Source organism: Cervus canadensis, chromosome 2 (genome assembly GCF_019320065.1).
Source record: "Cervus canadensis isolate Bull #8, Minnesota chromosome 2, ASM1932006v1, whole genome shotgun sequence".
NCBI lineage: Eukaryota > Metazoa > Chordata > Mammalia > Artiodactyla > Cervidae > Cervus > Cervus canadensis.
Genome location: NC_057387.1, coordinates 43,371,995 through 43,385,630, shown reverse-complemented (window position 1 = coordinate 43,385,630; position 13,636 = coordinate 43,371,995).

Below are 13,636 nucleotides of genomic sequence, written 5' to 3'. Positions count from 1 at the left end.
CCGATTTTTAACATTAGGAATTTTTGTAATGACAACATATCCAAAAAGTAGACCTATTTATTCATTTCTACCTGAAGATATGACTTAAATCAAGGTTTTCCTTAAGGAAAGGAAAACAGGTTGTATAAAATAACTTTATGACCAAACATTATCTTTCTTCCTTGAAGGCTGTGACATCTGAGCACAGTAGCTGCCCTGGAACAAGCAAAATTACTTGGAAAAATCTCCTGGTTTTTTTTTTTTTTTCCATTTATTTTTATTAGTTGGAGGCTAATTACTTTACAATATTGTAGTGGTTTTTGCCATACATTGACATGAATCAACCATGGATTTACATGTATTCCCCATCCCAATCCCTCCTCCCGCTTCCCTCCCCACCCCATCCCTCTGGGTCTTCCCAGTGCACCAGCCCCGAGCACTCGTCTCATGCATCCAACCTGGGCTGATGATCTGCTTTTGAAGAATTAATAATCAAGCAGGGAAGAAACACACAGGAACAGAAAATGCTAGTATTGAAAAAGAACTACCTAGAACTTTATGCAAGCACTATGAAAGCAGAGAAGGGAGGGCATTTGTGTCAGTTTGAAGGCTTGATAAAAATGTAATAGAGATGATGCTGAGATTCAAGGATAAATAAAAGCAGAAGGGAATGGCAACCCACTGCAGTATTCTTGCCCAGAGAATTCCATGGACAGAGGAGCCTAGCAGGCTACAGTCCATGGGGTCACGAAGAGTTGGACATGACTGAGTGACTAACACTTTCACTTTTCAGTTTCAAAAGGAGGTGAGGGGAATTCTAGGCAAGAGAGACAGTAGATACCAAGACATGGGATTGAACAATTAAGTATTAACAGCAAATGAGTATAACCGAGACTCAACTTTGCCTCTGTAACTATTTCCATACCTAAAATAACTCAGGGCAGGAAATGTTAAACAACACTCAACATGAAGTTAAAAGCATGAATCAGGGAGAGGAAAAAAGTTCTGCATACTCCATTCCTGTTCCTAAAACTGCTGTATCAGATTCTTAAAGCTTTTCTAAATAAACTAAAAGCCTCAAACATTTGTAGGAGCAAGAGGTAATCTCACATATTAAAGTCAAATTTCAACCACAAACTAAGTGATATTAGATCACCTAGATCAACGTACTTTTGAAGGCGCTTATGCCATTAATTGGGGCTTCTCTGGTGGCTCAGGGGATGACAGAGGATGAGATGGTTGAATGGCATCACCGACTCGATGGGCATGAGTTTGAGCAAGCTCCAGGAGTTGGTGATGGACAGGGAAGCGTGGCAGGCTGCAGTCCATGGGGTCGCAGAGTCAGACACGACTGACTGGCTAAACTGGATTGGTGGCGCAACCATTAAAGAATCCGCCTGCAATGCAGGAGACTTGGGTTTGATTCCTGAGTCAGGAAGATCCCCTGGAGAAGGGAATGGCAACCCACTCCAGTATTCTTCCATGGAGAATTCTATGGACAGAAAAAGTCTGGCAAGCTATAGTCTATGGGGTTGCATAGAGTCAGACATGACTGAGCAACTAACACACACACACACACACACCCCTTATTATTCTTGCAATAGTCATGAATATAATCTGAAGATTTTTCTGGCCTAGAAGCTGTACTCCCATAAAACTACACTTTTTCCACGATTTCTCAGTTCCCTAAGAAATGAAAATATAACCTCATTGTTATAAAACAACACTTTCATAACTTTTAATTTGGTGCAGTTCTGCTTGAAATTCTCAAGAAATGCATATTTCCAAATGTATAATTGTATTGTATAATTTTTATTTTCATATTATCTAACTGCTCTAGATATGCTGAATATAGAATGTATGAAAATATTTGGATCATATTAATAGAAAAAGTGATCTAGTGCTTGTAAATAGGCTCAGCTAGTTATTAATATCACATACCATACATCTTACACTTGAAGTTAATTACTTCAAGTTACTAAAAAAAAGCAGTGATTTTATTTGATTATAGGGTAAGTTAAAAGACCTGTTTTTCTAATCCTTGTAATAGAGGTTATGTACTTTTAAAATATTTGAGAACATAGTTTGATTTGATATCATTTTACATGCTTGCCAAACTTCAAGCATAAACACAGCAGTAATGCTTTATAACTACAGGTAAAATCACATTTTAAAATATATATATATATTATGTAAGTTAGGAATATATATGTTTATATACATATATATGTTTAGAATATACATATACAGTTTGATGTACTTCCACTTGTATATTTTTGTTGTGTGTGCTTTTTGGGGCATATCAAAGAAGTCATTGCTAAGATCAATGTCATGAAGCTTTTGCTGTTTTCTTGTAGGAAGTTTTACAGTTTCAGGTCTTACATTTAAGTCTTTAGGCCCATTTTGAGATGATTTCTTTTTTTTTTTTGCATGGTATAAGACAAAGGTCTAATTTAATTCTTGTGCATATAGATATTCAGTTTTCCTAACACCGTTATTGAAGAGACTATCCCATGTCTAGTATGCATGCATAGTACCTTTGTGAAATATCAGTTGTTATAAACATGTAGATTCATTTCTTTCTTTCTTTTGTTTTGGATCTCTAATATTTTATTTATTTTTTTATTTATTTTTAATTGGTATATAATTACTTTAAGTTTTCCCTGGTGGCTCACTGGTAAAGAATCTGCTAGCCAATGCAGGAGACTCAGGTTCAATCCCTGGGTGGAGAAGATCCTCTGGAGAAAGAAATGGCAACTCACTCCAGTATTCTTACCAGGGAAACCCCATGGACAGAGGAGCCTGGTGGTCTACAATCCACGGGATGGCAAAAGAGTCAGACACGACTGAGTGACTAAACAGCAACAATCATTACTTCACAATGTTGCGTTCATTTCTGCTGTACAGCAATGTGAATCAGTGATCCATATCCACATATCCCCCCATCTGGAGCCTCCCTGCTCTCCTCGCCCTACCCCACTCCTTTCGGTCATCACAGAGTTCCCAGGTGAACCCCCTGTCCTATGCAGCAGCGTCTCATTAGGTATCTACTCTACATTGACACACCCAGCCCACACTCATCTATACACTACCATGTGGACCCATTTCTCAGCTCTTTGTTCCATTCCTTTGGTTGACACATCAGTCTTTATGCCAGTACCATACTGTAGTTTTGTAATATATTTTGAATCAGGAAATGTGATGCCTCCAGCTTTGCTAATCTTTTCAAGATTGTTTTGGCTCTTGTAGACCCTTTAAGATTCCATGTAAATTTTAGAGTTTTTTTTTTTATTTCTATAAAAAAATGTCATTGGGATTTTGATTGTGATTGTGTTGAATCTGTAGATTTCTTTGAGTAGTACAGATATTTTAACAATATTAAATCTTCTAATCCATTAACACAGAATATTTCCTTGTTTGTTTGTGACTTCATCCCTTAATTTCTTTCATCAATGTTTTGTAGTTTTTAGTGTACTTCTTTAATCTCCTCAGTTAAGTTCATTTCTAAGTATTTTCTACTTTCCCAATTTCCTTTTCAGATAGTTCATTGTTAGTGCATAGAAATGCAACTGAGTTTTTCTGTTCATTTTGTATCCTACAACTTTACTAAAGTTGTTTTTAGTTTAACAGGTTTTTGTGTGTGTGTCTTTATGGAACAACAATAACAGAATGAACAAGCAACTATGGAATGGGAGTAAATATTTACAAAATACATATCTGATAAGGAGTTAATTTCCAAAATACATAAGAGATTCCTATAACTCCAGAGCAGAAAAGTCTAATAATGAAATTTTGTTTAAAAGGGGTTAATGACCTGAATAGACATTTTTCCAAAGAAGATACGCACATGTCCAACAGGTATATTAAAATATACTCAACACAGGTAATCATCTGGAAAATGAAGAACAAAACCATAATGAGATATCACCTAACATCTGTTAGAATGGTTATTATAAAAAAAAAAAAGACAATGTTGCTGAAGATTGTGGAGAAATTGAAACCCTTATACACTGTTGGTGGGAATGTAAAATGGTACAGCTGCTATGGAAAACTGTAGGCAGTTCCTCAAAAAGTTAAAAATAGAACTATAACACGATCCAGTAGTTCTACTCCTGGGTATTTATCCAGCAGAACTGAAATCAGGATCTCATCTCAGTTACTAGCACTTTCATGTTCATATATGTGGAAACAACCTAAATGTCCATTTAAAAATGAATGCTTAAAGAAAATAAAGTGTATGCATGCAATGGAATATTATTCAGGCTTTAAAAGGAAGGAAATTCTGCAGTATGTGACAACATAAAAGAACCCTATACCAAGTGAAATAAGTCAGTTATAGAAGGACAAGTATTGCAGGATTCCATATATATAAGGTATCTAAAATAGCCAAACTCACAGAAGCCAAGGGTAGGATGGTCATTGCCAGGGGACGGGAACAGGGAGAAATTAAGAGTTGCTAACCCATGGGTATAAAGTTCCAGTAAGTAAAACAAATAACAGCAATCTGCTGGACAACATGTGACTATAGTTAACAATATTGTATTGTAAAGTTGTGTTAAGAGGGTAAAACTCATGTCAAGTTTTCTTATCACAATTTTGGAAAAAAAAGTATACATGTACAATTTAAAAATCTGTGAGTTGTTTAAAATATTCAAAGGCTTTTTTGTTTTGAAAAAATAAGCTCCATTATAGAGGTAATTAATCATTTATTTTAAAATCAGCATTATAGTGGGATGGGAGGAAGACTTTTTTTAAACAAGTCATCTAGAATAGTTATTGAACTTGAATTACTGTGAAACACATAATTATGAAAATTTGAAAAACCTTCAAAATGTGGATATATATTTCAGAGTTTTTCAAACTATATATATATGAGGCAGCAGATGTTGGCTATGTGTGTTCATGTTCTTTGTAAGTTGTGTAAACAGCATTATTTAACATGTATATACCACCTGACAGGGCAGCCAAGCATCCCAAAGACATTTATTTGTTAATCATGAAAGGAAATAGGTGTCAAGAATAATTTAGAGTATATTATTTATGTCTCCAACAGACTAACTTTATAAACCTTACAACCAGAAGTGGAAGGGAAAAAGCTACAAAGAAAACCAGTCTTCTGATTTTCATAGGCTATGAAAATTGGACTGTTACGTAGAACATGTAAGAATTTTCTCCCCTATGTGATCTTGGGGAGATCCATGTATAATAGAAACTTGAAAGAGAGAGATAAAGGCCCTAAACACATCCATTATGTAACTTTACATGCTGAGAATGAATTGGCTGTGAGGATATAAGACAGCAATCAGGTTTAACACCCGTGCCCTCATTGTTTTCATGAATGACAATTGCAGGTATGCACACAGGCACAAATAGAGAAGTAGAGTATATTAGACCTATGACACTTCCACGTAAAATATTTAGATATGAAACAAGTGATTTCCAGGAGACTTAAAACTTAGAGAACAAACTTCTGAATGCCGTAAGGGGGAAGGATGAGGGGAAAGATAAGGATGACTTTGGGATGGACATATACACACTGTTATATAATTAAAATGGATAAACAACAAGGACAAGTTTAGCACATGGAATTCTGGTCAATGTTTTGTGGCAGCCTGGATGGGAGGGGAGTTTGGGGGAGAATGGATAAATGTAAGGCTGAGTCCCTTCATTGTTCACCCGAAACTTGACATTGTTAAACTGCTATACTCCAATACAAAATAAAAAGTTTAAAAAAAAAAAAAAAAAAGTGGTTTTCAGTTTTTCAACCTAAGCTAGATTCCATAAATGAAAAAAAGCATATTAGTTCATAGTTGTAGCTTATAAATTTATTTTTCAGTTCATCGGTGTAATATCTCAGCATAAAAATAATAATTTTACTACATCCAATCTATGTAGCCTTTCTCATTCATAGCTGAGACTTAGCTCTCCAGCTGAAAGGATGATTTAATATTTGAATAAGTGATTTCATCCATTTGAACTTAGAGCAAGCATGAATTAAACATCTACATATTCATGATTGCCAATATTTTGATTAATTTTCATGATTTCAACTGACACTGATACTTGAAATAGGCTTTTCTGATTTTCAAAATGAGTTATTCATACAGGCTAAGGCATTATCAATACTTCTCCTACAAAGAAAGGCTAAAAGTGAAGTGTAAAATACCTTAGAAATGCATTGATCAGTTTATGAGGAAAAATAACACTAATTTTCACTGAACTGGTAAAATGATTTACATTAATCAACAATTCTTGGCCTATTAATTTTTACCAAAGCCTTTAGGGAAAAAACAGCTATATCAAAAGTCATTTGAAGCAACTAAATCTTGATGTTGGCTATCAGAGAACTCCTTTTAAATTTTGTGAGTTTTCTTCATTTCTTAAAATAAGAAGTACCAGAATGTTTTAGGTAGATTATTCTAAGAGAAGCAGCAAAGCACAGTAATAAATTTCAGAAAGGGCGCTTCAGTCGGATTGCTTTTTTAAAAGCCCTTTTCTGACACTGCTAATGTTTTCTCTTGGACAAATGGCTTAACCTCTCTGTGCCCGTTTTCTATCCATAAGATAGAAAAATAATGCCTATCTCACAGGGTGGCTGTGAGAACTAAATAAAAGAATTCATTTCACCTAAGCACTGTGCCTGACACATAGAAAATGCCCCATACCTTTTCAGTATTATAGCAATGCTGTTAAAATTGAGGTAGTTTCAGTTTAAAAATAAATTGGTTGGTAAATTTTAAGACTCTGGAGTTTGACATTTTTACTTACAATTTGTTTGTGGAGTGTTGCTTTTAAGAAATGTGGACAATGTTAAAGACAGAACATATTTCGGACTTCCCTGCAAACTTAAATATGGAATTTCAGTTGTTTGCCTTGCACTTGAACAACCACTTATACACGTTTCTAAGATACTATTTCTAAAATTATGTCTAGAAGTCTCTTCTGTTTCCTGTAGCTTGTATTCTACACCAGGGTAGAGGAGACAGGAGACAGATATAGCATTGCATGCTATAATATTCTGCAAAAGTCAGCATGGATTTAAACAGTTGCATTGACTCAATTATCGCCGGAGTTATCTCTATTTATGTATCATTTATACTGCTATCTATTCCAAGCAGGGCTTCCCAGGTAGCAATAGTGGTAAAGAGTCTACTTCCCAACACAGGAGATGTAAAAGATGTGGGTTCCACCCCTGGGTGGGGAAGATCCCTGGAGTAGGTAATGAAAATCCACTCCAGTATTCTTCTCCCTGCAAAGTTCCATGGACAGAGGAGCCTGGCGGGCTACAGTCTGTGGCATGGCAAAGAGTCAGACATGACTAAGCACCACCTCCACCACCAAGCAGCTTCATAATAACATGCTGAGAAGGAAAAAGTAGCTAACATAGATAAGGGAAAACCAAAACCTGCCCTATAATTTTTTCTTTATGCCTACATTTACTTTGTACTTCAGAGTTCTGTTGTTTTGGCTGAGCTTTCCAATATTTGTACTGGGTGCACAATTAGTAAACTTGGCATTGACATATGTTTCTGAGGTCTAAACCATGCAAGAATATAATACCTTGCTTTGTCTGAAATTGGCTAGGACTTTTTGTGATAATAGCAAATAAATCATCTGCTATATTTTGCACACATGCACACATATACTCACAAAATTTCTCTAGATTTCTATGAGATTAGAATTTTTCTCAATGATAGAAGCAGGTGTATGTGACCTAATATGATAATTTAAATAAGTTCTAAATGTTAGGTCTTTAAATACATTTTTAGGTTTCTCTATTCTACTGAAATTTTAAAAAGCAACTGTGACCTCAGTGTGGGATTTACACCATAAAGAAATACTAAATAATACTTGGAGTGTGTTTGTATTTTTATTAATTTTGACCTGAAAAAAGAATAAATGCAGTTGAAATCAATTCAAAGTATTTCAACATATTCTATAGACTACTTTTGTTCTATTATGTCATTCACTTTGTGAGGTTATGGGGCATTGTTATAGTTATAATATCCCAAATTAAATTATTTTAGATAACAGAGAACTTAGTAAAATTTAAGTTGTAACTTCCTATCAGTTAACACAGTAGCTTTTAGTATCCTAATCTATCTTCTTTCATTTTCTCTTAAGAAATAGGTGTTCCTCAGATGTTTGCATCTCCCTTTCCACGTCCATATGGATTTGGAAAAGTGGTGAAATTATTCACTATTTGCTGTGTACCAACTTGTACTGTTTAGTTGGAACACCATTTGGAGTGGTACTCTTCCCATTTTCCTCATTTTGATCACTTCCTCAGTCTGGAATACAGTAGCTCAATCATTCAGCAGGTCTTCAAATGCCTGCCGGGTCAACTGTGTAAAGTATACCTCAGTAGTATTGGATGAGCTATTTAAAGTTTATCCAGGGTGTTTACAAGTTAATTATTTGATTATAAACTATAAGTTTTATCTGGAGAAATATCATAGTTTTAGATTTTAGGAATGGAATCTTATGAATTATTTTAAAGAAAGAAACAGAAAAACACATATCTTCGTGAGAAACAGATGGATACTCTTACTGTTGGTTATCCAAAATTGTTTCTATTTTTACCCTTCTATACTGGCTAAGATGACATTTTAGTGGAAACAGCATCCTTACATACAGCCCATCTTTATTCCTTGAAGGACAACTATTAAAATAAGAAAGCATATGAGACTAAGTTTCTGTACAACGATGAGGCAGACCCACAGAACCACAAGGATCAATCAACAGAAATGGAATCAATGACACCATGATGTTGTGATATGAAGCAAGAGTGTAAACATGTGTGGAAATTATGATGTATATTCTCATGTGAATACAGAGGTGCCTAAGGGAGATCATGGTTTGTCAACCTCCTTTTCTGTCTCCCTACCAAAACATTAAAAATCTTTGAGGCACTTTGAAATACCAAAAATTTATAGTTTCTTAATTTATTCTTCAACATTTTTCATTTCTCCATAGTTTTGTAAACAGGACTGAGATTAAAAGGTTGTTTTTCCCTCTCTCTAACAAACTCCTGTTTTATGATTAGCTGATTTTTTTTTAAAATAAACCTTAGATTTTTTCCCCCCAAATTTATTTTGTAACAGTTTCTAAAAAAAAATTCATTTATTTTTAAATGTTATTTTTGGCTCTGTTATGTCTCACTTATGGCACTTGGGATCTTCACTGCAGCACACAGGATTCTCACTAGTTGTGGTGCTTGGACTCGCTAGTTGTGGTGTGGCATGTGAGATCTTTGGCATTGCCTTTCTTTGGGACTGGAATGAAAATGGACCTTTTTCAATCATGTGGCCACTGCTGACTTATCCAAATTTGCTGGTATACTGAGTGCAGCACTTTCACAGCATCATCTTTTAGGATTTGAAATAGCACAATTGGAATTCCATCACCTCCCCCAAACTTTGTTCGTAGTGATGCTTCCTAAGGCCCACCTGACTTCACACTCCAGGATGTCTGGCTCTAGGTGAGTGCTCACACCACCGTGATTATCTGGGTCGTGAAGATCTTTTTTGCACAGTTCTTCTGTGTATTGTTGCCACCTCTTCTTAAATATATTTTGCTTCTGTTAGGTCCATACCATTTCTTTCCTTTATCGTGCCAATCTGCATGAAATGTTCCCTTGGTTTCTTGAAGAGATCTCTAGTCTTTCCCATTCTATTGTTTCCCTCTATTTCTTTGCATTGATCCCTGAGGAAGGCCTTCTTATCTCTCCTTGCTATTCTTTGGAACTCTGCATTCAAATGGGTATGTCTTTCTTTTTCTTCTTTGCCTCTAGCTACTCACATGCTAGCAAATTAATGCTCAAAATTCTCCAACCCAGGCTTCAACGGTAAGTGAACTGTGAATTTCCAGATGTTTAAGCTGGATTTAGAAAAAGCAGAGGAACCAAAGATCAAATTGCCAACATCCACTGGATCATCGAAAAAGCAAGACAGTTCCGGAAAAACATCTACTTCTGCTTTATCACCTCAGATATGCAGATGACAGAAATCAAAGAAGAACTAAGAGCCTCTTGATGAAAGTGAAAGAGGAGAGTGAAAATGTTGGCTTAAAACTCAACATTCAGAAAACTAAGATCATGGCATCCAGTCCCATCACTTCATGGCAAATAGATGGGGAAACAATGGAAATAGTGAGAGACTTTATTTCTTTGGGCTCTAAAATCACTGCAGATAGTTACTGTAGCCATGAGATTAAAAGATGGTTGCTCCTTGAAAGAAAAGCTATGACCAACCTAGACCGCATATTAAAAAGCAGAGATATTACTTTGCCAACAAATGTTCGTCTATTCAAGGCTATGGTTTTTCCAGTGGTCATGTATGGATGAGAGAGTTGGACTATAAAGAAAGCTGAGCACCAAAGAACTGATGCTTTTGAACTGTGGTTTTGGAGAAGACTCTTGAGAGTCCCCTGGACTGCAAGGAGATCCAACCAGTACATCCTAAAGGAAATCAGTCCTGAATATTCACTGGAAGGACTGATGCTGAAGCTGAAGCTCCAATACTTTGGCTACCTGATGTGAAGAGCTGACTCATTGGAAAAGACCCTGATGCTGGGAAAGATTGATGGCAGAAGGAGAAGGGGATGACAGAGGATGAGATGGTTGGATGGCATCACTGACTCTATGGGCATGAGTTTGAGCAAGCTCCAGGAGTTGGTGATGGACAGGGAAGCCTGGTCCATGGGGTCGCAAAGAGTTGGACACACCTGAGCAACTGAACTGATGTGGGATCTTAGTTCCCTGACCAGGGATCAAACCCACGTCCCCTTCATTGAAAGGCAGATTCTTAACCACTGGACCACCAGGGAAGTCCTTTAGCTGATTTTAATTTCATCTTGGTTACATTTACCATTCTCTCTTCTCATTGATTCATTTATCCTTTCCTTTTACATTTACTGAATACCTACCAAAGAGTCAGGAAAGATAACAGATGATTGAGAGAAAATCACTTAGGGAGCTCTTAGTGAGGAGGAAAAAAATGGTATGTGAAACAATAATTACAATAAAGAATGATGAGTACCAGAAGGTATTCATAAGGAAATGTGAAACCACAGAAATCCCCTTAATTGTTACTATAGTTGGATTCCAGGTTAACATATCTTCATGCTTTCCTGAATCACTATCTGTGCGTAAGTATTTACTTTATTTTGTCTTTCACACAAGATTTACTGAAGCATGTTCAATGACATCATTTGTTGTATGAATGGAAGTAATTGCAGTGGGCTTAAAATCTTAACAAGCAAACTGCGATTGAAATTGAAACATACTTTCCAATGTACCTGCCTCATGTCGATAATACATGTGTAAAATATTTCTGAATTAATCATTCCCTCTTTCTTTTCCATGTTCAGGTGCCCAGTGTCTACTTACTCTTCTGGTAAAGTTTTATATTATAATGGGACAAGAATTTAACTTTGACTTTCAAGCTTTTGCCTCTAGTTAAGATCGTCATATCATATTTTATGAGCTTTTCTGAGAAATTCTTGGTATCTTTGACTTTTACAAAAGGCTTGCTCTAGAATTTATCTTCTTCAAACCTGGATTCTGTTCTTTCATATCAGAAAAGATGTGCTAGTCCCTATTAAGTTTTAATTTTAAAATTGATTGAATAATAACATTTAACTGATATCTATGTTTTATAATTGACTTAAATGAGAATTATCAGATAATCTGAAGATTGAATGAGGCCTATTTCAACTACTAGGCTACAGATTTACATACCAGCTTTAATTTATTTTAAATCTAATGGCATTATCATTTGATAGAGAAATGTAAAGTTAGTGAACTAATTCAATTTTCTGTTTAATTACTGTCACGATGTACTAGTCAATTAAGAACATTTGGACCTACACAAATTTCAGAATGATCACCAAAAAGGCAAGTCCTTATATTTTGTACACAAAACCAGTTTAATTGATTTTTCTCCTACTTTGTATCAAATTGTCTTGGCATTGGGTAGATATGTTATTATCATCATGAATGTGTGTGTAAAATTGATTAAAATTCATTTTCAGAAAAACATCTATATTTATTTTATTGAATGTATTTAATTAATTTTTTGGTGGTGCCATGTATTTCAAAATAAAGTAAAACACTCTCTAGCATCCATGTATGTGTATGATATAATGACAGGATAGTGTAGTAAACCAATCTTTGAGATAGTTCATGTGTTTTTGCTGAAACAACAAGCACACATGAAAATATTTTTAGATGTTTTTGACAAAAACCTTTTGCTTTTTCTGTCTTCCCCAAGTATGGTGTGTATTTGGGACTCAAATATATTCATTGTAAATAAGAAGAAACAAATAAGAACAGTTACTCCTCTAAAGCCAGAAAATCATCAGAATAAGTTTCATGTTTTATAAAAGCACATTAATCTATCTTCTTGTCATTGTTTAGTCGCTAACTTGTATCCGACTCTTCTGTGACCCCATGAGCTGTAGCCCACCAGGCTCCGCTGTCCATGGAATTTTCCAGGCAAGAAAACTGGAGTGTATTGCCATTTCCTACTCCAGGGATCCTCTTAACTCAGGAATCAAACCCGTGTCCCTTGAACTTCCTGGATTGGCGGGTGGATTCTTTTAACATCACATCACCTGGGAAGTCCCAAATCTATCATATAGATAATTTGTTAGCAGAAAATTCAAGCAGAGATCATTGCTTTGGGATATGTTTCTTAAAGCTATAACATCTAATAAGTAATAATATTTCAGGTATTCAGTACTTCATCCACCCACCTAAAGCTGTTTTTTAGGAGTAATTTCTTCATTTTTCTAAATTACTACAACTTTTAAAAAACATCTTCCTTTAGCAAATCTTTCTGCAGAGAGTTGGAATACTTGAGAGAATCATAGTACTTAATGAAACTGAAGGACAAAGCAGAAAATTTATCCCTAAAATATTTTGATAGGTCTTAGTGTCCTTGCACTTGATCCTGCCTTGGCTTAGAACACTCTTCATCAAGCATTGGTTTCATTCTTGGCTTTCATGATCTCAGAAATTCACCTTATCTCAATTGACTTCCTCCAGTTCATCTCTGTCTCCTCAAGGTGTTAATTTCCTCAGTGGAAGTTTTCACAATTTGTAATTACTTTCCTCTCTATTGGTTTATGGGCTCAATAAGGACAGAGATGGTATGGACCTAACAGAATTAGAAGATATTAAGAAGAGGTGGCAAGAATACACAGAAGAACTGTACAAAAAGGATCTTCACGACCCAGATAATCACGATGGTGTGATCACTGACCTAGAGCCAGACATCCTGGAATGTGAAGTCAGGTGGGCCTTAGGAAGCATCACTATGAGAAAAGCTAGTGGACGTAATGGAATTCCAGTTGAGCTATTTCAAATCCTGAAAGATGATGCTGTGAAAGTGCTGCACTCAATATGCCAGCAAATTTGGAAAACTCAGCAGTGGCCACAGGACTGGAAAAGGTCAGTTTTCATTCCAGTCCCAAAGAAAGGCAATGCCAAAGAATGCTCAAACTACCACACAATTGCACTCATCTCACACACTAGTAAAGTAATGCTCAAAATTCTCCAAGCCATGCTTCAGCAATACATGAACCATGAAATTCCAGATGTTCAAGCCGGTTTTAGAAAAGGCAGAGGAACCAGAGATCAAATTGCCAACATCTG